A 24,816-nucleotide genomic window follows, 5' to 3' on the forward strand; every position below is an offset into this window, starting at 1 on the left:
TGTCACTTTTAGTGTAAACCTTAGTTGGAAACCGCAAGTCGAGCTCTTGGCACTAAAACATGCGCAAATTGGAGGAGCTCTCCTCAAAGAACATAAAAGCTCCTATACTCGGCCAATTTCCCCGCTCATGAAAATTTACGGCACAACATTTTGCCCTCTGTTCTGTATGGAGCAGAGCTCTGGGGCTTCAGTAACCTGGATCCCCTAAAGGTGGCTCAAAATAAATTTCTTAGGGCGGCGATTGGACTACCGAAATCATCTCCGCGCATCCCGCTTTTGTATGACCTAGGGTGCCAACCAGTGGAAGACCTAGCGAGATTCAGACCTCTAGCATTTTGGCGGCGCTTGTGGACTACACCTGAGCTGCTGCTCTACGCCAAAGCATGCCTAGAGGTAAGGAATTTTCTGGGCTCTGATAAATTAGGATGGTTCAAAGGGGTAAGATCCACTCTGTGCGCCATGGGACTTGGTGAATTATGGCACAACCCTGACTCGGCCACCTTTCCACCCAAAAAGGAGCTGAGAAATTTATACTGGGAATGGGTTGTGGGTAAAAGACACTCGGAAATGACAGGAAGTTCTTTAACAACGACATTTGTTCTTTTGAAGGATGTCTCTTCCTTTGAAAAGTACTGGGATGTCATCACCAAGCCCCTGGATCGCAAACTTTTCCATCAACTGAGAGTTGGCTCGTTACCACTGAGGTGCCTAACTACATCATGGGGTAAGGGAGGGCCAGAGCACTGTCCACTGTGTATTAGGCAGGGCGAAAGTGTGTGTCATTTTCTTTTTGTTTGCTCCCTGTATGCTGCCCCTAGGAAGAAGTGGCTTCGTCCACTATGTAGAAGCCTGGGCACTCGTTCAGCATCCATAGCCCGTAGAATCCTAAAATCTGATCTATCGCCCTTGATAGTAATAGGGGTTGCAAAATACCTAGGTTGGGCTTGGACTCTACGCTTGAGGTTGATTAACACGCACTAAGTTCCCAGTTAATTAAGCAATAAGGTCCCAACTAGACTGCGTCATTTTGTATTAACTGTCTTTTTACTATCATGTTTAATTTTTAATTCTGCAAATGAAGTCGTGTATAAATGATTTAATTCTCTCTTAGTTCATGTTTTTAACTTCACATTAAGTAATTTTTTTAAACAAATTGCCGTGCACTTTAGAAATGAAGATATAATGTTGGATGTGTAGCATGTCTTTTAAGATGAATAATCGAATAAAGACTTCTTTTGACTTGACTTGATTGGGTGAGAGTGTGTGTGAGGGTGAGAGGGTGAGAGAGGGTGAGTGAGGGTGTGTGAGGGTGGGGGGTGTGAGGGTAAGGGTGAGGGAGGGTTAGGGAGGGTGAGGGGGGTGTGAAGGGGTGTGGGGGTGTGAGGGAGAGGATATGTGAGGATGAGGGGGTGTGAGGTTGAGGGGGTTTGAGGGTGAAGGTGTGTGAGGGTGAGGGTGTGTGAGAGTGGGGTGTGTGAGGGTGAGTGAGGGGGGTGAGGGTGAGTGAGGGTGAGGGGGTGAGAGGGTGTGTGAGGGTGTGTGAGGGTGAGCGGGTGTGTGAGGGTGAGGGGGTAAGTGAGGGTGAGAGGGTGGGTAGGGGTAAGTGAGGGTGAGAGGGTGAGAGAAGGTCAGGGGTGCGAGGGTGTGTGAGGGTGAGGGTGTGTGTTAGGGTGAGAGGGGGTGTGAGGGTGAGGGGGTAAGTGAGGGTGAGAGGGTGGGTGGGGGTAAGTGAGGGTGAGAGAGGGTCAGGGGTGCGAGGGTGTGTGAGGGTGAGGGTGTGTGTGAGGGTGAGAGAGGGTGTGAGGGTGAGGGTGAGTGAGGGTGTGTGAGGGGGTGAGAGGGTGTGTGAGGGTGAGGGGGTGAGAGGGTGTGTGAGGGTGAGAGGGTGTGTGAGGGTGAGAGGGTGTGTGAGGGTGAGCGGGTGTGTGAGGGTGAGGGGGTAAGTGAGGGTGAGAGGGTGGGTGGGGGTAAGTGAGGGTGAGAGGGTGAGAGAGGGTCAGGGGTGCAAGGGTGTGTGAGGGTGAGGGTGTGTGTGAGGGTGAGAGGGGGTGTGAGGGTGAGGGGGTAAGTGAGGGTGAGAGGGTGGGTGGGGGTAAGTAAGGGTGAGAGAGGGTCAGGGGTGCGAGGGTGTGTGAGGGTGAGGGTGTGTGTGAGGGTGAGAGGGGATGTGAGGGTGAGTGAGGGTGTTTGAGGGTGAGTGAGGGAGGATGAGGGGGTGTGAGGTTGAGGGGGTTTTAGGGTGAGGGTGTGTGAAGGTGAGGGTGTGTGAGAGTGGGGTGTGTGAGGGTGTGAGGGTGAGTTAGGGTGTGAGGGTGAGTGAGGGTGTGTGAGGGTGAGTGAGGGTGTGTGAGGGGGTGAAAGGGTGTGTGAGGGTGTGTGTGAGGGTGTGTGAATATAAGCCCATGGGGCGGCATGATAAACACACGTATTACGTGTCTTGCGAACTAGCGAGTTCCCAATACATTTTTTTGTGCAAGATCTAAAGCTTTACAGCAGTAAATTGATTACAAGCAGTCTGCAATGGGCATGAAACTAGGACTGCACGTGTTAGTCTTATTTGACCCGCAGTATACCGCACTTGCAATACCCCATGTAAAATGAATACTCAGCAATGTACTAACTGAGACAACTGTATCCGATGTATTATGGCAGAATATTATTTGTAAATACGTCTGTGTCCACTGTTACGATTGTTAAGTTTGTACCATTATGAAGTCTGTCTTCACTGTTGACACCGAAGTGTGTCACATGATTAATTTAAACATTTTGTTTTTGTGCATTCACATTACTCGGTTTCAAGGAGCAGCCGCTCCGAAACGCGTAGACTGACTGCAATAAATAATCACACATAAGGATATCGTATGGCCACGGTGTGTTGTTTTCATTGATTTGGGATGACAACACTGTTTGGATACGTTGGGGCTCGCAACCCCGCCATGGCCCGCCATTGCAAGCGGCGTGGGTTTCTTTGCAACAGAATTGTTGGATTGAGTAAAGAGTAACCTCTGCCCACCCCTGTACTCGAGAAGGACAGGGCAGCACCGACCCGCAATCCTGGCACCAGCAACAATGGAGTTGCGGAACTGGGACGCCTGAACAAATACCACGGGTGAGTGCTCAAGCACGCTTGCCGACAGCAGCACCAGTGTAATTAAAGACGAGAAGGGGCAAATGGAGTCTGAAAACTGACGGCGGAGTTGATCTTCAGACATCCTTAGAGCGTGAGCGTGTTTTGCAGCGCATAAGTTTCAAGAAATACACTATAATGGCAATGTGTCGTAATGCGAAAAGATGAGGCTGAACTACCCGATAAAACAAATATCAACACTTCGAAAACAAGCATACTGGCGTATAAAAGGAGACACGGCCTAGTGGCCGTGAAACTAAGTACTGAGTCGGAGCGTGTGTGCAGGGAGAGCGAGGGGAGGTGCTGGCGGCTGGGGAGGGGGAGGAGAAATGCGAGTAAGGCTGTGTGTGGGGAGAGAGAGGGGCGGTGCTGGCGGCACCAAGCTGGTGAACAGATGGCGATGGCTGGAGATTTGATGATGTGCACGCGCATTGTAGCTCAATGCGCTTGCGCATTGAACTAAAAGCGCACAGGCACAGCTTCAAATCGCCAGTCTAGTTAAACTCCTGTTTAAGCCCCTATAGTCTCGCTCCGCTCAATGCGCATGCGCATTGACAGGCGAGACCTAAAAAGTGAATGGCAGTATAATGGGCTCTGGGTGATGGGTGAGAATTTGCTTTTCACATCACAAAGGTAACACTCTCAAGAATAACAAATAACAAGCATTTACAATGCAGCGTTCTCGCCTTTGCAAAAGTTAGAGCTATTGGCATTGTAAATGACAACATTTTTATAAATAAAAGGCATTGTCATTTACATTGCCAGTAGCTTAATTTCTCGCATATGCAAGACCTATTGCATTTGCACCCACACACACACACACACACACACACACACACAGAGCCACACACACACAGAGAGCCACACACACACAGAGCCACACACACACACAGAGCCACACACACACACACACACAGAGCCACTCACACACACACAGAGCCACACACACACACACACAGAGCCACACACACACATACACAGAGCCACAGAGCAATACATATCTGCTCTGGAGTATGACATAGCTAGGGATTGGAGACTACAAGGAAATACAAACCTATAGCGAAAGTAGTACTTACAGTATAATCCTACATATGAGAAAAAACGTGTCATGTTCATTGACATGAAATGTGCGGGAACGTGAGTTATTCGGGATAGGCAACGTTGGTTAAACTTTCATTACCATCAAATAAACAGCCTACACCATGCTACTCGTGGCTTTTTAGACAGCATAAATTAAATTCAGAGACTTGCAAATCCGGTTTAAATAAACAACAAAATTAAAAAACCCCACCCGTTGAGCAGAAAGCCATAACTGGCTCATGCAACCGCGTTACTTAACATTTTTGGTATAACAACGCGACATAACCACGAGATGTAAGGCCAGTATGTCCCGTTTCTGGTCAGACTGGTAGTCTAACTTTGCAAAGGGATTTCGCTCATCATAACACACCTACCATTAGCACTGTGCATAGTTCGAGCAAAAACATCATCAAGGGTATATGTTTTAGCTGGGGCACAGTCGGATATGACTGGCGTTTCTGTACAGTGAGAGTCGGCTGCTACTAGTCTCCAGCCAGAAAGGCTTCTTCAACTTGCCTCCGCTACAGCACGGGATACTTGGGAACAGCACGGACGAGAAAGTGCAAAGTCTGCAAAAGGACAGTACATCGAATTCCAAACAAATTTACAAAAGATAGTAGAAAACCTGATTTTTCCAAGACGGGATGCCAGGTTACCAGAGACAGCCAGTAGTGACACAAGAATACTGGCCGCGTATACAACCCTGTGGCTGAGGCCCTTATTATAAGTAATAAGGCAGCACAGACACCATTCCCCAATGGTGGCTCCCTATCACCGGAGGCAGCAGCACAATCCATCACTTGTGGGGTACTAGTCGCTGGCACCCACCTCGTTCAGCGACAGCCTAGGAAGAGGGAGAAACCTCGCGAGAGCGTGCTTGAGCTCGCTGTCGCACTAAGGGTAAGGGAAGAAGGAGGGGCCTAGGCCGGCTTCTAAACTGGAAGTGGATGACACAAGTCTTGGTTTTGCTGCAGAACTGGTATCGTGGCGTTTAACTCCGGCATGCATTTAACATCGTAGAAGCAGCAGTGCTTTTATTTGATATTAGTTTTCATGCTGGAAAAAACAAAGTGCCTCACACCGAATGGCTAGGTAATCACGGATCCCATTGCAACTTGGCTGTATTATAAGTATTAAGGCAGCACGGACACCATTCCCCAATGGTGGCTCCCTATCACCGGAGGCAGCAGCACAATCCATCGCTTGTGGGGCACTAGTCGCTGGCACCCACCTCATTCAGTGACGGCCTAGGAATAGGAGAAACCTCGCGAGAGGGTGCTTGATCTCGCTGTAGCGCTAAGGGTAAAGGGAAGAAGGAGGGGCCCAGGCCGGCTTCTAAACCGGAAGTGGATGACACAAGTCTTGGTTTTGCTGCAGAACTGGTATCGTGGCGTTTAACTCCGGCATGCATTTAACATCGTAGAAGCAGCAGTGCTTTTATATGATATTAGTTTTCATGCTGGAAAAAACAAAGTGCCTCACACCGAATGGCTAGGTAATCACAGATCCCATTGCAACATGACTGCCACTATCCACGTCCACTGAAAGAGCGAGCGACTCGAGAGGTGATCGGCACCTTATCAAAATATTGCCCCCATGGTAATGAGCCGTTAAAATAATGCTGTTCATTACAATAGGCGGGCGTCTGTTACCATTATGCATTTAACTTTAGGTGTAGCAGCAGCGAAAGCAGGAATGCTTGTTTAGCAAGCAGGAAACGGAGTGGTCGAAGTGGGGTGGGGGAAGCCAACCAGAACAAGCGCTCGCCCCATGCCTTTCAGACTGGGCGCCCGGACTGCCTGCTGGCATAAAAGGTTCCTTATCTTCTTTATGGAGCCATCTGGACCCATAAAGAAGATAAGAAACCTTTTATTTCATCAGTAAGTCAAGTAACCCAATCTGAAAAGGACAGGGCTTAGCGAGAGAGGAGAACGTCACTAGGACCAATTCTCCAATGGCCAGCCAATGGAGAAGAGGGGCGGGGCTTAACCTCGCTAGTGATATTCTCTCTATCTCATTAAATCTCGCCAGCGAGACTGCGCATGTGCGCAGCCTACGCTAGCCGAGACCTAAAAAACCTCAGCTGTGGGTATGCCTGCTTTAACACGCTGTGACTTTAGAGATATTTATGTGAGGGCATTTGTTCCTTCCAGAATTTGTTTGAACTTTGTGCCCAAAAGGTGTGTTATCTATCGACCATTCGTCATATCCTGTTTCCATGCTACAAAGATGCAAGTGTGTATCCCATATGCCAAGTTAACGCTTTGTGAACTTGCTTCAAAACTTTTCACTAGCAGAAAGCTATAGCTGTGGTAACAGTAGATGACCACAAACACAAACGAACCCTCAGTCCTGCAGGCCTGACTAATCTGATTTCTATTGAATCACGCGTTTAAGGCACTTAAGAAGAGTGGTAGCTCAGTGATTTAATGCGCCCACTGCAGAGATCTGCTTGCAGCCTGCAGTTAGAATTGAAGCAGAACCGACTCGCCCTTTTCAGTGTTGCTAAAATGAGGAGCATTGTCCTAGGTCAGGGTAATATCTATTAGTTCACAGTGGAGAAAGTGTTATATCAGCTACACATTATTTGTGTTATTTCTAGCACCACCTGTACACTGCTCCTCATCCTTTTGGCTAGGCTAACAAGATTTGAATGTTGTTTACTAGAAATGCAGCACCTTTCTAGCAGTGTGCTCCTGTTTTTAGGTTTAGCCTGGGCAGAGCATGCACTGCTATGCGAGGCATGCTGTATTCGAGTATGGGCTTGAAGCCTGTACACACTCTGCCCCTATTTGTCATTGGCTTATGTCATTGTCCTTTGTAAATGCTGGCTTCTGATTCGTTTACTCCCTCCTTAGTATCGCCTAGTCTTCATTTGTAACCTCCCATGAGGACTGGCCCTTTCACTTCTGTTGTTACACTGTACGTCTTATTTAGTCTGTAAGGACTATTTTCTTTATTGAGTTTCTCCGACTGCAGGCATGACATGCTTTCCTGCAACATTCAGCGTGACATGCAGGCTTTCACTTTCCAAGCAGCCTGGGACAATAGCTGCCGCTTCTGTGACTAGGTCTCGCATTTACAAAGGTTTAAGCTATTGGCACTGAAAATGACAAAGCCTTTTATTTATGTGTTAATTATCAAAACATAAATAAAAGGCATTGTCATTTACAATGCCAATAGCTTAAACTCACAAATGCGAGACCTATTGCATTTCAAATGCTAGTTTGCTGTTGGGCACGAGATACATGAATTCTCTTGCACCCACAGCCTCACGTCAGCTTGTGGAACTCTCTAGAAAACACGAGGTCCACTCGCCTTTGCACTGGCCCAGACTCCATTGGTGTGAACACGGGGCCAGGGACCTGTCCAACATGTGAGCTTCTAATGGAGAACAGAAGTCGATGAAGCAAGTCTTGGTGGGGGCTGGATTTACGCCTTCCATCACAGGGATCATTGGTTCACCAAAGGCTGTGGTACAAGCACAGTCCAGCGTTACCTTATTTCAGCTGTAAAAGTGGCACACTACAGAGCAGTATCCCTTGTATTATGGAATTGGAAAAACATATATTTATGGTCAGTGCCACGGGAATTATGTGGCAGCGGAAGACCAAATTATGTGGCACAAAAAAGCAGATTAAGTAACAAATATGGGGATCACTTATAATTTGAAAACACTCTGGAGAACGATATTTTGCATTTCTTATTTGTTATCCATCTTTTTTTCCAGTTTTTATTTAGCACAAACTTGGCCCAAGGGCACTAGAGTGGTTTACATAAGCACCACATTACAATAACCAATGTTTTTTTTAAGGCATGGAGAAATTAAGTGATTTGCCCAGAATCACAAGTTGTTCAGCTGAGGCTGGGACTGGAACCTGGATCCCCAGTTCCAGAGTCAGCAGCTCTTGCCATTAATTCTCATCCCCCCATGATACGCAATAATGAGATGAAAGTTTTATCACTGTTGATGCAGTTTTGCCTTCTTTCTCCAAAAAAACAAAGGTCTTCTTCGGAACAGTATAAATCCTTCAAGGATTAATTTCCATTTCAAGTGAAAATGTGTATATTCCTGGATAGCCAACTCTAATGTTCTATGGCACCAGATTCTCAGATTAATCTGGTTATCTACCTTGCCCCAATCAAGTCTGGCCTTGAAATCTCATTTTCCAATAAATCTTGGTTGGACCTTCACTCTTTGAATGTTCCAGGATTATCAAGGAGTACTATCAGTGAGCCACGGGTGTGTTACATCTTTCAGCAATTGAAACCTCTCATATCATTGTTTTAGGCCTGGCCTTTAATACACCTTTTGCTGTCTTGTCAGACTATTGTTTAAAAAACAAAATAGTAGTATTAATAATAATATACAGGCACAAACGGGCTTTGTTATTTAAACCATCATTAACATTTTGCTTACCACTGCAGAAAGGAGTGGCTTTATCATATTGAGTGGCAGCATTTTGCTTGTGCACATTTGCCATAAAAGTAGTCACATTCAGTCCAAAAGCTATTGAAGGCTTCAAACACATGGCTTCCACACTGATTTTTTTATAATTGTTCTTGCTACCCTGGACTGCAGGTAGTGTGCATTGTTTGCTACACAAGAACAGGGGAGCCCCGTCTTGCCCTCTTGTCTGTCATTTTTTTCAGTGATTATGGCATTTTAAAGTCCTTTGCCGCATATTGCACAGTAGAAGCACATATGAATATTTATGGGATAAGGATTATTGCACTGCACATATTATCTGAATGGTGTTAGCATACATTTTGAAAGTTACTTCACATGGCTAATAATGTTTATCCTAACACAAACAAGATTTGTAGAACTTTTTTCAGCATTTTTAGATTGATTATGGTGTTTAAAGATGTTTTTTAATTTTCTTTTTTAAAAGTACATTTATACTTTAGGGATTCTCATACTCACTATATATTATTGTTAATTTGCATTTTTCCCATTGTATTCTGGAATGACATTTAAAAAAAGATCCCCAATAAAAGACACCTGTCAAATTCATTAGTGATAAACTACTATCATGCCAACTAAAAAAAAATGAGTAAGATTATGATTGTGATGTAAGAAACCTAAATTATGTAGAGTGTACATGAAAAGCACACCACGCAGTGATGTTGAGCAAACTGGTGAAGAAATAACAACATTCCAATTGAAAGAAAATCTTGGAATAGAAATCTTAATTTACTGCAGAATTGCTCTAATAAAGCAATGACTTAGTGGGACTTTTTGTCTGCTGACAATTAGCATGGATATGTTAGTATGCACAGCACTTTTAGAACACAGGGTGCGCCAGGTCAGCATGCAGAATATGGCTTAAAGTGATATATTGGTGTTAATTAATGGGGTGTGCAATCCAGGAACCTCCTACACCGCTGAAGTGGAGTTGGCACGCTATCTGGTAATAACGTAGGTTTCGCACTCCGGGGTGCAGTATTCCAGTGGGGAAGTGTCTTTGGCACAGTGTAATACAGTATTCCTGCTAATCCTCTCGTGTTGGAACACTGAGCAGAATTTCTTTTGTTCGGTATGGCTCTCATAGAGAGCCTCACCCATTTAATTCAGTTTCTAATGACATAACTCACTGCTATGACATAGCAGCAGTTAATAACAAAACTGGTTACCCACTGGTGTGATGTCGTAAAGGCCTTGCAGGCCAGGCTGACGGGGCTGTCCGAGAGCCTGTCAGTGCAGTGCAGCTTGTCTGATTTGAATGAAAGCAGAAAGCACAGCTGCAGCAGGGGGATGGAAGGCAGAGAAGGTGGTCAGAGTTGGTTGGGCGTTGCAGGTAAGATATTTGTTTTTAGTTTTTTTTTAAATTTGGGACTGGGTGATTACACAAAAGGTGATGGGAGAAATGCTTGCAAACAGTCTAACCACTGCCAGTCGCTCGGGAACGCATTCTAAGCCATCGTTTTTTGCCCACTGTGCCTTTTTTAGACAAATGGCCGCCTTAGGCAAATCGGCACTGATCCTTCTCCTCAGGAACTGTCCATACCCGGCTGGCAGGCCTGGCCTCCTCCAGAAGAGAACACAAGTAACCTCACTTCCGCTGCAGTGTCCCTACCAGATTTCCTCACCAGGGCTACAAGTTGGGATCTGTGTCCATGTGTCCTCTTGGCCGCTTCAGAAGGCCTGTCCATGTGTCCTCTTGACCACTTCAGAAGGCCTGTCCATGTGTCCTCTTGACCGCTTCAGAAGGCCTCGCTATGGAGCCTCTGGTGCCAAATGTTTCAGCCAGGCATCTGGGAACAAATCTACAGAGCAAAGGTTCACTAGTGGCAGGTTCATATTACTCATCACCATCCAGGGCAGCACGTTGGAGGCATCTGTAGGAATCACAATGTCATATAATCCCCTCACCCATGGGTCAATGCCACCTTGAGTAGCCTAGCTGCGGAAACAGGGGATGCTCTGCCCGAGGGACTGCTTCTGTAGCTCAGAGTGAAAATTGCAAAAAACACAGTTGATGGACAGAATGTAGAACAATGTCATACATTCACCCCAGTACAAGGATCTGTAGCTTAGAGGCAGAGGACTTGGTGGCATTCGTTTCATTTTAGCTTCAACTTTGTTTATTGGTTTTATACAAATACACATTCACTCGCCCACATCCTGTGGCCAGCGGGTCCTAATTAAGCACTAAAGAGTATCTTTGTCTGCTCCTTGCAGAAACCCACGCATGCTCCAGATTAACAAACAAACCGAGTGAATGAAACAACACATCCAACAACTAGCACCCCCTTCCTCCAAATCATATGTCTGCTTCTGTAGCATGTCTGCCTCTTATGAAATGCAGCCCTGCACGCGAACCTCTATCAACCCTGATGCATTGAAACCGACCAACTCCCAGCACCACTTATCACCCCTCAGGGAGGGCCAGAGATAACTAACACTCTCACGAACTTGGGACAAGTGACCTCTCTAAATCCAGACCCTAAAAAGACAAGCATGGTTTCCACAGTAGAGCAAACTGTTGACTCCTGCCTGCCAACACCATTCAGATCTTGTCCATGCTTATTTCCCAAATAGTAAGCATGCTCTATAGCTGGGTGCACCATTTTTACCCCACAGCCCCAGGATCGCTTGTTTGGTTCTGATCTGGGTGTTTCTGCCAAATTCACATTTTTGCTAAACCCTTTTTCTGGCTGAATATTCCCAGCTCCGCACCTCGTTCCTTGACTGATAGATAAGTGCCACTCCAAATAAAAACACTTGAAAGAGGGACGTGCAGTAAACAGCCTTATAGCCCCGTGTGGCAAACCGCCCATAACAGTTGGGCTTTTGCTGTCCCAGACCCAAGTCTCTTTAAATTGCCCTTTACATTCTTTATATTGCACTCTGCAAAGCAGGAAGAGGCTCTGTGAGGTGCCATCTTGCGAAGCTCCCTCATGCAGTGTGGGTAACCAGTGAAGTCACCATGGCTACAGCTATATCCTTACTCTCCTGGCATTATTATTTTTTATTTTTTTATTTTTTATAAAGGTTTTTAATTGAAGAAAAACAAGAGGATATACATACATCGGGCGCCAAATTCCGAGCACGATACATCAATAGGTGAGGAAGGACACAATGTGTAAAAAACAATTTTACCAACGGATGCAATTGTGGCAACGATATGTACTCCAAGGGGAAAAAATAACAGCAATCCGACCAAACAGTATTTCACAAAGCCAGCCCACCCATGGTACAGGATATTAACAACCCCAGATTATACACCCGACAAATAGGAAATCGACACAGGATAATCGACCCGTCTCTTGTGAAAGAAGAAAGGAAGAAGAAAAAAAGGCCATAGAACTAAACTAATATAAAATAATAAACCCCTCCCCATTCCCCCCACCCTACACCTCTGCAATGGCTACGGCCCATCCCCACTAGCAGCGTGTCTGTCGCCCCAGAACTTGTACCTAAAAGAAGGAAAGAAAAAAGTGGAGGAGGGAATATCGAACATGCCCCCCCCGGTCTCCCTTTCCCCCCGCCAGCCGCAACCCACCCCATAGGTCTCCAGGATAAGAAAACACAATAAATAGAATCCAACAGGGGGGAAAGCGCGCAAAAAACTCCACCCCCCTCCCGTGCAATCATGAGGTACAATCCCGTGTCAAATGAAGTCTTTTCCCAAACCCATACAGTAAAAGTCAACCCTGGCCACTACGATTCTTCATGCGAGCCCTGTCCATTCGAACCGCCATCACAGAAAGGATATCCAAAAATAGAAAAGGTTCAAAGTCAACACGAAAGGAGTGATACCAGGATAGACGTTTACAAAGTCCAAAAGTCAAACAAAGGTCACTGCCCACCAGCAATAAGCCAGCAAAGCGTGTTTGATCACTCTGAGAGGAAAGGGGCGAGGTATTAATCCGACATTCGTTGGAGAACTCACACTGAAGTACAGGAATAGTCACATCCATCGCGGGCGATATCGACATAGGGCAAAACACAAATCCGATAGTTTCGGGCTCGCTCACTACCATCTGGGGGTCGCAAAAAATTTCAAAGTCCGACTTACGCACAGGGTCCTCGGTACCAATCGGAGCTTGCTCCGCGGGTAAGGCATCTTGGTTCACAACCAACAAGGGGTCCGAATCCGGTCTCCGGCAGAAGTTATCAACCATTACAACCATCCTCTGGACGGTGGTGGTGACTCGTAAGTGGAGCTCCCAAATGGCGGCCATTACAGTGTGCAGCGACGGTGTACTTTCAGCCCGCTCCATCGCCCCTCAGTGAGCGACCGGGCAGGTATCTGAACCCCGGAGGTCGACTTCTCCGGGGCACCAGGCGAAGGCAATGCAGATGACAACTGTGGGCACTTCAAAAGCACAATCTCAGCACCGTCGCCGTCAGCGAGGAACCAAGCCCATCGACCCCGGGAGCTCAGCGGGGCCTCCGGGCAGCGGATCCCCGACTAAAGCAATCGATACGTCAAGCCGCCACAGTTGCGGGATAAGGCTGCCACCAGGTCACCATCCAAAACGGAAAAGAAAGACACCACTTCGGGAGACCGGAACCACCCACGTCCCGCGGCCAATGTTGTTCAACTCCAACCCGGCTGGGTTAGAACTCGAGGCCCCGGCTTCAACTCCGGGTTAGGCCAAGAATGGCGCACGGCGTATCTTCATCATTTGGGCAGCTAGAAATTCCGGGATTGCACCTTTAGAGTCAGGCGCACTTCAGCTGCACGGGAGTCCGGTGGGAAATCAGGATGGTAGTCAGGATTTATGAGCATCCGGCGGAGGTCGGCGGAGCCAGGAGCTTATGCGGCCATCTTGGTTGCTAGCGTAGATCCTCCCCTCTCCTGGCATTAGTGAGGTGAATGTGATGGAGGTCACCCAAGATGTCAGATCCTAGTCATCCTATGAAAGAAATGAGACACGTCACATCCCTCCACAGAAGAGAGATCGTTGCACCAGAAAGGGTGCATGGAATTATGAAACAAACACTGGCAATGCGAATAGGTCTGCTTTTTTTGTCATGAGAAGTCACCTTGGCCCCCGTTGACGGAGTTGTGTTTTTTAATGTCTTGTCTAAGGCAGCACAGGCGCTGTATATTGTGAGATTGTGTTAGCTTGCAGTAGGTTTAGAGTCTGACCATTGTTTACCATTGGTTGGCCTCATTGTCACTCATTTCCTTGCTTCTTATTTGATCACTTGTGTGGGCATTACTGCCCCATCATGAGTTTGTTCCTCCTCTGAAGCATGGACAGACGCATTACTGTGTCTTTATACTATTTGTTTGTTTATTTGGTGTTATTTTTATATTTTTTGGTTAAGCTCTGAACAAGATTGCATGTTTTTTCCAGCTGTTTCCCTCTTGTGCTTCTCTGCCTCTTGTCTTTGTGTTGTTCTTCCTAGCCGTGTGCTTCTGTGCTCCTCCGCGTTGCTTTCTCTCACTGTGTGCTTCTATACCCCTCTTTTGTGATCCTGACCCTGTATTGCCTCCTTCAAGCCACGTCTTCTGTTTTGCTTCCCTGCCTACCTACATCCACCGTTTTGCTTCTGCGCTCCTCTGCAGCATTTTTTTTTGTGTTACTGATCCAACTCAGATTGGTAACTAATAATAAAAAATAAAAAAAGCACCTGCATAATTTTGTAGGCACGCGAACATATGTGGTGTGTGTGCATACAAATGGCAGATCCATCTGCTTGAAAAGTTTATTTTTTTATTCTCTATCTATGCTGCGCAGCATCAGTGATGCTATGTAGCATGGTTAAAACCCATTGGTAAAACCAATATGTCCTAAAGGCTAAACCTATTTGTTCGTTCGTTAGTCTTTATTTCGGCAATTTTGCCATAAAAGATACAACGTAAAATCAATGCAAGTGAAGAGTCAGACATTACTGCTACATCAGTAGCGGGGTAAAACACAGGCACAGGCTAGTGGTTCTCAAAGAGAATGCCCCAATACACAACAATCTATACTGTTAAAGCAGTCGGATGAATCAAATCTGATGAATTATTTAAGAACAATCTATAATATTATGAATTATAAAAAATAGCAGCGATTTAACACTAGCAGCTAAAAATCTTACATAAACTTACATAATGCAAAAAAAAAAAAAAGTTTGATACACTTAACTGGTGCATAGTCTGAATCAGGCTTGGAGTGCCCTAGGAATTAGAAGCAATCTCTTGTGCCATACTGCTTCAAGAAATCTGGCCACTGCAAAGACAGTTGCACTGGAGAGGTCAGTCTTAAGTATTCTGAAGGCCTCGGAGCAATTAACAAACTCTAGATTTTTACAAAGTGGAATTATCCAAAACCTTCTAGCAGCAATGTAGGCAGGGCAAAAGAAAACTAAATGCAATTCATCTTCAAGCCTACAATTGCAGCCGGGACAATTTTCCAGGGAGTGCTGTTTCCATTTACTAGTAAAAGCTCTTAGCAGAAGAGTGCCATACCGCCATTGCAGATATAATTTCCTGGACAGATTCGGGAAAATGTCATCTAGAACTGTCTCAAACTTGTAGCAATCTTTGACTCCAAGGAAGATGTTAGTTATGGAATCTATGCGTGTACCCTGTATGTGGGATGCAAGATTGCATGCATGAAAAGTTGCCACCAGATGTTTACGAGTTAGTCCCTGACAAGCCGCTTCAGGATCACTCCACAGGGTCGGTAGACCTAGCCGGGCAAACTCAGTTTTTAGGTATTTGAACCACGGGATGTTCTCTATAGTAGGAAGAGCAAGAATTTCCTGCAGTTCCTGCCTATAGTTGGCTAACTCAGGAGTGGACCATAATCTTCGCCAGAAAGTTAAGGGCTTTACACCCAGTACTTCGTCAGAGGTTTCAAGCCCAGATCCAGCCTAAGGGGCAGAAGAGGGGTGCTAGCCGGTAACTTTAGGAGTTGTCTGAGAAACTTGTTTTCAACAATGACTAGATCTTTTTTGCACACATGGCCCCAGAGTTCACTACCATAGAGAATCGCACCTCTGGCCTGGAGTCTATAGATCTCCAACGGGGGGCCTATCGGTCTAGCAGATGATTTATTAGAATTGACTAGCCTGATTATTCCCCCAGCTGTTTGAGCTAGTTTGAGCTGGGACTTAGCTTGATGTTCCCCCCACTCCAATTTGTCGTTCATAGTCACACCCAAATACTCAAACGTGTACACTCTTTCTAGCCTATTCAGGCCTATAGAGGGGTTGGGGCATGTTTTTTTGGGGGGGTTAAAAATCATATACTTTGTTTTGAGAGCATTAATTTCGAGACCATGCTCTCCACAGAATGCCTCAAAACCCTCCAAGATACGCTGAATCCCCATTGGGGATTTCGACAGCAGCAGGGTGTCATCCGCAAACATAATTGCGGGCACCCTGCTGCCACCGAGCCTTGGTGCGTCTGTATTGGGGACCTTATTTAGATAATCGATTACCCCGTTGACAAAGAGGCAAAACAGGGTCGGTGCTAAGACACATCCCTGCCTTACCCCTCTGCCAACGGGAAATGTTTTTGAGAGGCTACCCATCCTCCAGCACCTAACCTGTGCATAGTTATGTGTGTGCAGACGAACAATGATATCTAAAAGATTGGGGGGGATACCCAGGTTGGCAAGTACCGTCCATAATTTACTCCACGGAACCAAATCAAAGGCTGCGCGGAGGTCAACAAAGACGGTATACAGCGTACCACCCTCCACCCGCACCGTCTTCCAAAAAAGGAGGGCCAAACGGAAAATTTGGTCCATAGTTGAAACCTTACTCCTGAACCCAGCCTGGAACGTACTTAGGATAGAATGGTCTATCATCCATTCCTGCAGGCGGTCAAGTATCAGCCTCGCGAAGTCTTTTTGTGAAACATCGATAAGGCTGATCGGCCTGAAATTGGCTGGGAGCAGAGGAGAGCCCTTCTTGAAGATAGGGACAATCTCTGCCCCCAGCCAAGTACTGGGGACCGCCATTCCCCCAAGAATTGCGTTAAAAACTTCCAAAAGGTAGGGGGCCCAAATCCTGGGCTGGTGCTTAAATAGATCTCCCGGGATTTTATCTAACCCGGGAGCTTTACCCGATGGCAGCTTAGATATTACATCAAGAACCTCCCCCAATGAAAATTGCATTGCCTCGGCACCCTCCCTAGTGTTAGAGTATGTGGTTGGCCCACCTGAGAGTGAGGGGTGATCAGTCGTTAGCCCATCATAGAGCTTAGCCAAACCAGGGGTAGCCTCTTCATAAAGGCTGCGAAAGTGGTCCTTCCACACCCCAGCCGCTATATTGGCCTCTATAGCTGAAGTCGGCTCGGCAGACCCTGTTCTCACTATCTGCCAGAATTTACGGGCATCTCTGGTCTGGAGAGAGGCCAGCATGTTTTCCCAGTTGGAATAGTCCCATTCCACCTTTGCATGGTGGATTACTTGCTTCAATTCCGCCCTCCTAATCTTGATTAACCCTGTGTCCCTAGGGTACTTCAATACAGCGAGGAGGTCAGCCTTTTCCTTCCTACAAGCTGAGTTGAACCAGGAAGCTCTTTGCCCCCTGCGGGGCCCTTTCCGAGCAGTTGGATTTAAAAGTTCCGCATGGGTGTCCACCAACTCCGTATGGAGGGTGCCCAGCTTGGGGAACAATTCTGCTGGAGAGGGTTGAGAAATAAGGGCCCGACACGTTCGAATGTGAGGAGGATCCGTGCATAAAGCTCGGAAATGTGGGCGGGATTGTCCAGGAGCTTGGCCCACCTCACTCTGCGCCTATCATTAGTTAAAATTAGTTTTGAATCCTTTGATGCCTCTGTCGGCTGATCACCCGTGGGACCGCCGGGCGAGACAAACAAAAGAATCAGTGCATTATGATCACTGTCAGTTCTTTGCACTACCGCAAAGTCAGAAACCTTGTTCCAGTCAGATGTCTGGACAAGGATATATTCCAGGTGAGACTCCTTCCCTAATTTATTAAAGGTGGGTTTCGAAGGAATGTCACCCTTAGTTCGTCCATTACACAGCAGCAGCAGATGAAGGAGGTCCGCCGACCAGACCAGGGGCACGAGCACATGAGCACATCTGCACTGTACAGGGCTGCTGCTGGAGGTCACACGGCGCGTCGGCGGGTAAGCTGTGTGCAAATGCACATTATAGATGGCGTTTTTGCTTATACAACGCACATAACTGCTCCCGTTTTTTCTGCAGAGGTTTTTGACCAGTTTCATGTAAAATGTGTACTTGTATAATTTAATGTATGTCCGCATTTGTGACTCATGGTTGAAAGAAGTGTATATCTCTATTTGTTTATATTTACATTGCACTGGAATTCGAAAATGTGTTTTGCCCCACCGCTCATCGCTGATAAAATCTTGAGATTAAGCTGAATGAATGAATGAATGAATGAATGAATGAATGAATGAATGAACTGAGTTTTATCATGCGCAAACTTTGCCCAATGGGCGTCAAGGCGCCTAATTCAAATAATACAGCTCGCAAATCAAACCAGCAATCTCTCATTGGTAGGCTTTGATAAAGTACCACGTCTTAAGGGCCTTTTTAAACAGATCAATTGAGGGTAGAGATTTAACCTCAATTGGAAGAGAATTCCAAAGCTTAGGAGCGGCAGCAGAAAAGGCTCTCGCTCCCCATCTGGCTAGCCTTGTACGGGCACTACCAGTTGAAGTAACCCAGCAGATCGAAGAGATCTGGTTGGGATATAGCGGGTAAGCAGAGACCCAAGTGCATCGTCCGTGCCAGCCGCAAGAGCTCTGTATGTAAGACATAGAATCTTAAAAAAGACTCTATGCTGAACAGGGAGCCAATGAAGATCTCTCCTAGCAGTCGTGGCTGAAGATGCCATGGGAAGGGCCAGAACAAAGCGCGCTGCAGCATTCTGCACGATTTGCAGTCGATGGATAAGGCCCTTGTTGGACTCCACATACAGGGAGTTGCAATAATTGAGCCTGGAGCCAACAAGAGCGACTGCAATCTGCTTACGAGCCTGGAGAGAAAGATAGTTACGGATCCTATTTAGGATCCTGATAACACCCCAGCAAGTGGCCACGGTCCTATTTACTTGGAGCGTCATAGAGAGTGAGGTGTCAAAAACCACGCCGAGATTTCTGGCTGATTGGGAGGGAGTGGGGCAGATGCCAAGAGATGAAGGCCACCAATCACTCGACCAAACATCTTGGTCTTTCCCAAAGACCAAGACCTCTGTCTTGTCGCCATTTAGCTTTAGGGAATTGATGATCATCCAATCTGCCACATGCTGCATGCATGACCTAAAGCTAATGGCAGATGTATGGACAGAGGAATGAGCCAGTGACACCATGATCTGGGTGTCATCGGCGTAGGACACCACCTCCATCCCCTGCGATCTTACTAGTCTAGCAAGGGGGGCCACATAGATGTTAAACAGGGTCGGACTAAGGGCCGACCCCTGTGGCACCCCACATTGCAATGACTTGGCAGGGGAGAGGAAATTTCCAAGCTTTACTCTCTGTTCTCTACCAAGGAGAAAGGAGTTAAGAAGATTCAAGGCCGGCCCAGTAACCCCTGCCTCCCTAAGCCGAGATGTTAAAATGGCGGGAGACAGGGTATCGAACGCGGCTGTGAGATCTAATAGGACAAGTACTGTAGTTTGGCCACTATCCACTTTGCGTCGGATGTTATCTACTACAACAGTGAGTGCGGATTCGGTACTGTGATGTTTTCTGAATCCGTGCTGTGTGTTATCAAGATACTCACTGGTCTCAAGAAAAGTGGAGAGGTGAGAGTTGAGGTGTGCCTCCAATATTTTTGCAGGGGCCGGGAGCAGAGAGATTGGCCTGAAGTTTTTAAGAAGGCCAGGATCCAAAGATGGTTTCTTGAGGAGAGGCTTCACAATAGCCTTCTTCCACACTGGTGGAAAGGAACCCTGGACAATAGCCCTATTCATGACTTCCAACATGGGCGGAAGAATGCTGTTTCTGCACTCCTTCAGTATTTTTAGCGGTAAAGGATCCATTGGGGAGGAAGCTCAATGTATATTAAAGACAACAGCCTCGTAAGGCAGTAATTTATCAAATCTCTCTATCTTAATACGGCTAATGACTCATTTTACCCTAAATGAGTCCGCGGAGGGGTCATTACTCAGAGACATATATGTGTAGGCGTTTATAAACAAAGATATTTTAGTAGAGTCAATGCCCAAAAGTTTAGTTCCGTGCTGTGAGAAAATCAATATAAACAGTCGTTTGTGTTGAGGTTAGGAGTGCCTTTTCACTGTAGTTGAAATTTACTTTGGTAATAACATAATCTGACTTTTGCAGTAATGGATGAGTGGTTATAATTATCAAGCTGAAGTTATGGATACCTAATGGATGACTGTATAAATGCATCCACTATGGACTTAATGGTTAACTGTTTAATACTGTCCAGTAGTGCCCCCGAGGGGCTCTGGTAACACCATAAACCACCCCAGTCTAAGGCCGAGTGGTTTGTTAATGTCTCCAGAATACCGAGATGGCAGTATAGGACCGTATTACAAGCTACCCGTTATGTATTTTTGCACATTACATGGTTCTTTGTAGTGACTAGCTTAAAAAACAGTTTTCGTCAAAGCAAAGGGCAACTAACAATGGGCCCCGATTGTAATGATTTTTTTTGCCTTTCATAAATACATTATTATGGTGAGTGCCAGTGGATTTATGTGATTCCGTGGCTGCAATGTTTACTGCATAATTATGGATTTAGCCATTTGTTATGCAATTTGCATTAATTGCAGATTTCAGAAAATAATGTGTTTGTGGCTCAAATTGATGCAAATAATATAAAAAATGACGCACATAGTTTTTTTTTGCCACATAATTTAGATAACCTTGCCAAATGATTTGGCCCGCAGTGCCGCATAATCCCAGTAGCCTTGGCAAGGCAGTAGCAAAGTGGTTTGGGCTGTCATGGTGATGAAACCCGTATTTTATAGCAAATTTCCATTTTGCATCATTCAGCTCCGCACCAGGGTTTGCGTTCTAGGCCTCCCTACTACGAGTGGAGCCAAATTTTCTAGCTACAGTAAACGTAGTGGGAGTGCTGAGAGATAAAGGGTTTGAATTTTGAGTGTCCAGAATTGAGTTCTAAGTCATTCCTACTCGTGCACTCAGGTTATATTGAGCTGTTATGTTTGTACTAGTTGATTCAATGCCCATTAGATTCCCCATGTTAGACTAATGTTCTGATTTGTTACCTTTGCCTCAAATTGTAAAGCGCTCTGATATCCTTCGGGATCAAGTTCGCGCTATATAAAACTTTATAAACAAACAAACAAGCCCACAGGGAATTGCTGAGGGTGAATGCCAAGATTTGGGTTGCTAAGAGTGACCATGGCTTTGCTGGGGGACCCTCCAATTGCGGAATTCCCCACTGGTCATCCTCCTCCAGAAGTGCTCCCTCCAAAGTTAGGGTTAACGGCTCATACTGACAGTTGAAATCACCCCCCAGGAGAATCCTAGCACCCTGAGGTATTGTGGGCAGAAATAGAGAAAGCTCGTCAAAGGTGGGTGAGGGCTTCGTTATTCCCATCGGTCTGGAATACACGTTTATCAGCGCGAGTTGCGTATGGTTTGGCCATTCCAACAAGACGCACTGAACATCCGGAGAGTTCGTTTTAAGGACCCTAGCCTTGCATCCCAAATGGGATGCCACCCATATGCAGAGGCCCCCCGATGGCCGTCCCTTCCCCACCCACTTAGCTGGGATTGAGAAGGCTGCATAGCCAGATCGCCATTTATCCTCCCTTGCCCATGTCTCCTGAAACAGGCATACATCTGGTGTGTCGATAAAAGACCCCCACTCGGGGAAGTCTAGTTTGCCCTGAAGTCCCGCCAAATTCCAGGAGAGAATGGACAAGCAAGATATATGCTCATTATGAGAGATACCAGGGAAGTCTAGCGTGGTAGCAGCAGTGATATCCATCAGCTCGGTGGCAGATTCACTAGTTTGAAGTTCCACACAGGTAACACCCTCAGTGGGGGGAGGAGGGAGACGATATGAGGTTCCCCGTGTAGATCTAGTTGCCATATTTGGCCCCCGGGGCAAAGATGACACAGTTTGTGTTGAAACTACTTTGGGACTCTCGTGTTCTGTGCCTTCAGGGTCAATGGCGTTTGGTTGGCCACGCATGCCCTGTTTGGACTGTAGTCTTCAATCACAATCGTCCATACCTGTGAACACATCAAACCTATTTACTGTCTCCAGAGGTGTAAAGGGTCTCAGGTGATCCATTCTCCTGTTGATATTTCTATTAAACCTAGGAGGTACCATATTCCACCCAAAGGGATCAGCTACAGGTGGAGGGTATAGTACATGTGAGTGGTGCCTGGTATTATACGGTATTGAAGGAATAGTCTGATTGGGTGCCTGACCGCCAGTATAAATTGGGGGGAACCCTAAGGATCTGGGGTAGAAATGGGTCAAAGAACGAGGGACGATGCAATTGCTGCCACTACCTCGAGGCCAGTTTAGTATATAGTTGACCGCTCGTGGGTCTCTGAAGTTTACAGCAACTAGGTCTCCCTCGATGTCTCTGACTCTACTACCTAGCCAAGGGAGTCGCCGAACGTGCACGATCTCACCATTGATGTTATGTGTAAGTGGTCTGAATTGGCTGAGCCAGTGCATGATTTTATTTTTGAGCTGAGGGAACCCTTCCCTCTTATTATCTGGCAATGTAAGGACCCCTGTCAGAACAACCACGAAGGGGACAGCTTCAGGGGGTAGTTCTACTTGGGGCCCTTTGTGCGTTTGTGCCCTGGTGTGTCTGGTGCTTCCCCACTCCTCCCATGTGTTTACTACAGATACTTTTTCAGGTCCCCTCGGAGCTTCACTAACTGCATTTGCAACTGGTTTGTTTATCTGCTTAGAGGGTGGAGGCCTCTGCTGCTTGGGGTTTGTGAAATTAGTAGGTTGGGATGTAACTTTTGGGACATTGGGAGTACGCGATGTCACCATAACTGTAGGTGGCACAACCCCACTCACCAGTGCCTTAGTTGGTCCATCGTTATTAAAAATGGCAGACTCAATATCCTCAAGCCTTTTCTCAACCCTCTTCAGCCTCTCTAATATGGGTAGGATAAAGGACCTTATTAGGTGTTCCATACTGTCCAGTGAGACGGCAGAAGGTACTTCCTTAGGTAGGAAGTCAGCAGGAAAAACAGTAGGAACAGTAGTGTTCGCAGCCTTTACAGCTGGTGCCAATGGTAGGGAAGGTGCCGAGTTTAACATATTAGCTGGTGTGGCCATAGAGGCCGGGACAGTACTAGTGCTATCCTTTGACAGTTTGCCAAAGTCGGAATGACTGATCTTGGGCTTTAGCAGGTCCCCCGCCTTGCGTCTTCTTTTGGTTGGTGGTGGACCATGGACCTTGGCAGGTACCGGTTTCTTCGGCCTGTTTTGAGCAGGTTTGCCCCGGACGGGAGTCCGGGTGGTCGGGTCAACATCTATACTAATGGGACTAAAGAAGAGTGTCACTAATGGGCTGGTCAGTAAGGACCAGGGGTGGGGGGAGTGCTGTCTTGTAACAGGAGTGGGACACTCTCTAGGGATAGAAAGTCTTCATTGCTACCAGTACATCCTACACTGGGGGAAAGGGCGTGGAGCGGGAGGTCTGTAGGAGCCCTGTTTTTCATACATTCGACAGAGCGCCGGCGCTCTGCCAGAGAATTTTCCCTGTCTAGATCAGTGGGAACCCTTGTAAAATAGTTGTCAAGTGTGCCATTATTCGACCCCCCGTCTTTTCTGGGACAGCTTTGTCGGGACTCTGGGCCATAACGGACAAGTACACCTACTGTTAAGGTCAGTATATGAGGCGAAAGAGCGTAGGCCCAGCCCGGCCTCACTCGGCCTCTGAGGGCCTAAGAGGGCCCGCCCTTTGCCCGGGCTTCGTCCCGTGCCTCGTCCCGCATGCGCGGATGTAAGCAAACCTATATGCAGAGGGTGTGGGGGGCGGGAAGAGTCGCAGGTGCGCCAGCTGGATTCGGCGCTCCGCCTGCTGGGACTCGCAGTCCCGCACCCGGTGGGCTGTAGGAAACAGCAGTGGTCACTCCTCGATGTAATGAGCCCAGTCAAAATCCTCTGTGGCTCTGCAAATGAGAGTTCTCCTTCTCTCTTTCCCAAACGCTGTGATGGCACCTGACGGCTGCGAGCGGCTGCTGCGAGCGGCTCCCGCGAAGCGGGGGCCGCGAGCCGCTATGAACTGCAGAGGGCGTGGGTGGCGGGTAGAGTCGCAGGTGCGCCAGCTGGATTCGGCGCTCCGCCTGCTGGGACTCACAGTCCCGCACCCGGTGGGCTGTAGGCAACAGCAGTGGTCACTCCTCGATGTAATGAGCCCAGTCAAAATCCTCCGTGGCTCTGCAAATGAGAGTTCTCCTTCTCTCTTTCCCAAACGCTGTGATGGCACCTGACGGCTGCAAGCCTATTGACTTTATCAATGCTTTTTGCAATGTACCACTTAACCCACGTCTCCCACTTTTGGTCTTTCAACTCATTCTCTTCTGTATCGCTGTATAACTAAACTGTTTCTGCTGATCTCTGTGTTTTCTCGCTCTACTCCTTACAAGCGCTTCTCTCTTTTCTCCTCGACACTCGCTCCCCATTAAAATCTCTCTTTTTTCTTTTATCCCACCCTGCCCACCCATTCTTCTCACACTGCCTTTTAATTGCACCTATGCTTACACACTCGCCTCTTACTACTACTCAGGACTGATTTGCATATGGCTGGGTGTGAACTGGGATGACGAAGTGAGCTTAAGAACAATGATAGGTTCAACCCAGATCTGTGACTGGGGGTGAGTGTCTGAAAAGTTTTGGCGCTCCATCATCTTATCCTCAACCCAGATCTGTGACTGGGGGTGAGTGTCTGAAAAGTTTCAGTGCTCCATCCATCATCTCCTTATGTTTTCTTTGTTCGCCCTAAGTTGGCAGGGTATGCCCAGACGTGGGTTCCTTGCTCACTTTGCCACTGAATTCAAGCTAGCCTTGCTGATGAAGGGTGTTACCCAGAAACCGGCTCCAGGATGCTTGTTTTTGGTTCAGGGAAGACCTGGCTTGGCAGTTCGGACTGGACTGTTCTCATGAGGCACAGGGTCAAGGCTGATTTGCATATAGCTGGGTCTGAACTGAGGTGGCGAAGTGAGCCAAAGAAC

General features: G+C 47.0%; 1 protein-coding gene across 3 annotated transcripts in view; it reads left to right on the forward strand.

Moving 5' to 3' along the window:
• KANK2 (KN motif and ankyrin repeat domains 2) overlaps nt 1-24,816 on the forward strand; it is a 311,088-nt gene that overhangs the window by 145,978 nt on the left and 140,294 nt on the right. The window contains exon 1 of one of the 3 annotated variants that reach the window (XM_078684926.1): nt 17,653-17,760. The exons of the other annotated variants lie outside the window; for them this stretch is intronic. The gene's annotated coding sequence lies outside the window, so the exon portion shown is untranslated. Of the gene's footprint in view, nt 1-17,652; nt 17,761-24,816 lie in introns of those variants that run through there. 3 annotated transcript variants of the gene reach the window in all.

This window comes from Lissotriton helveticus, chromosome 1_1 (assembly GCF_964261635.1).
Source record: "Lissotriton helveticus chromosome 1_1, aLisHel1.1, whole genome shotgun sequence".
NCBI lineage: Eukaryota > Metazoa > Chordata > Amphibia > Caudata > Salamandridae > Lissotriton > Lissotriton helveticus.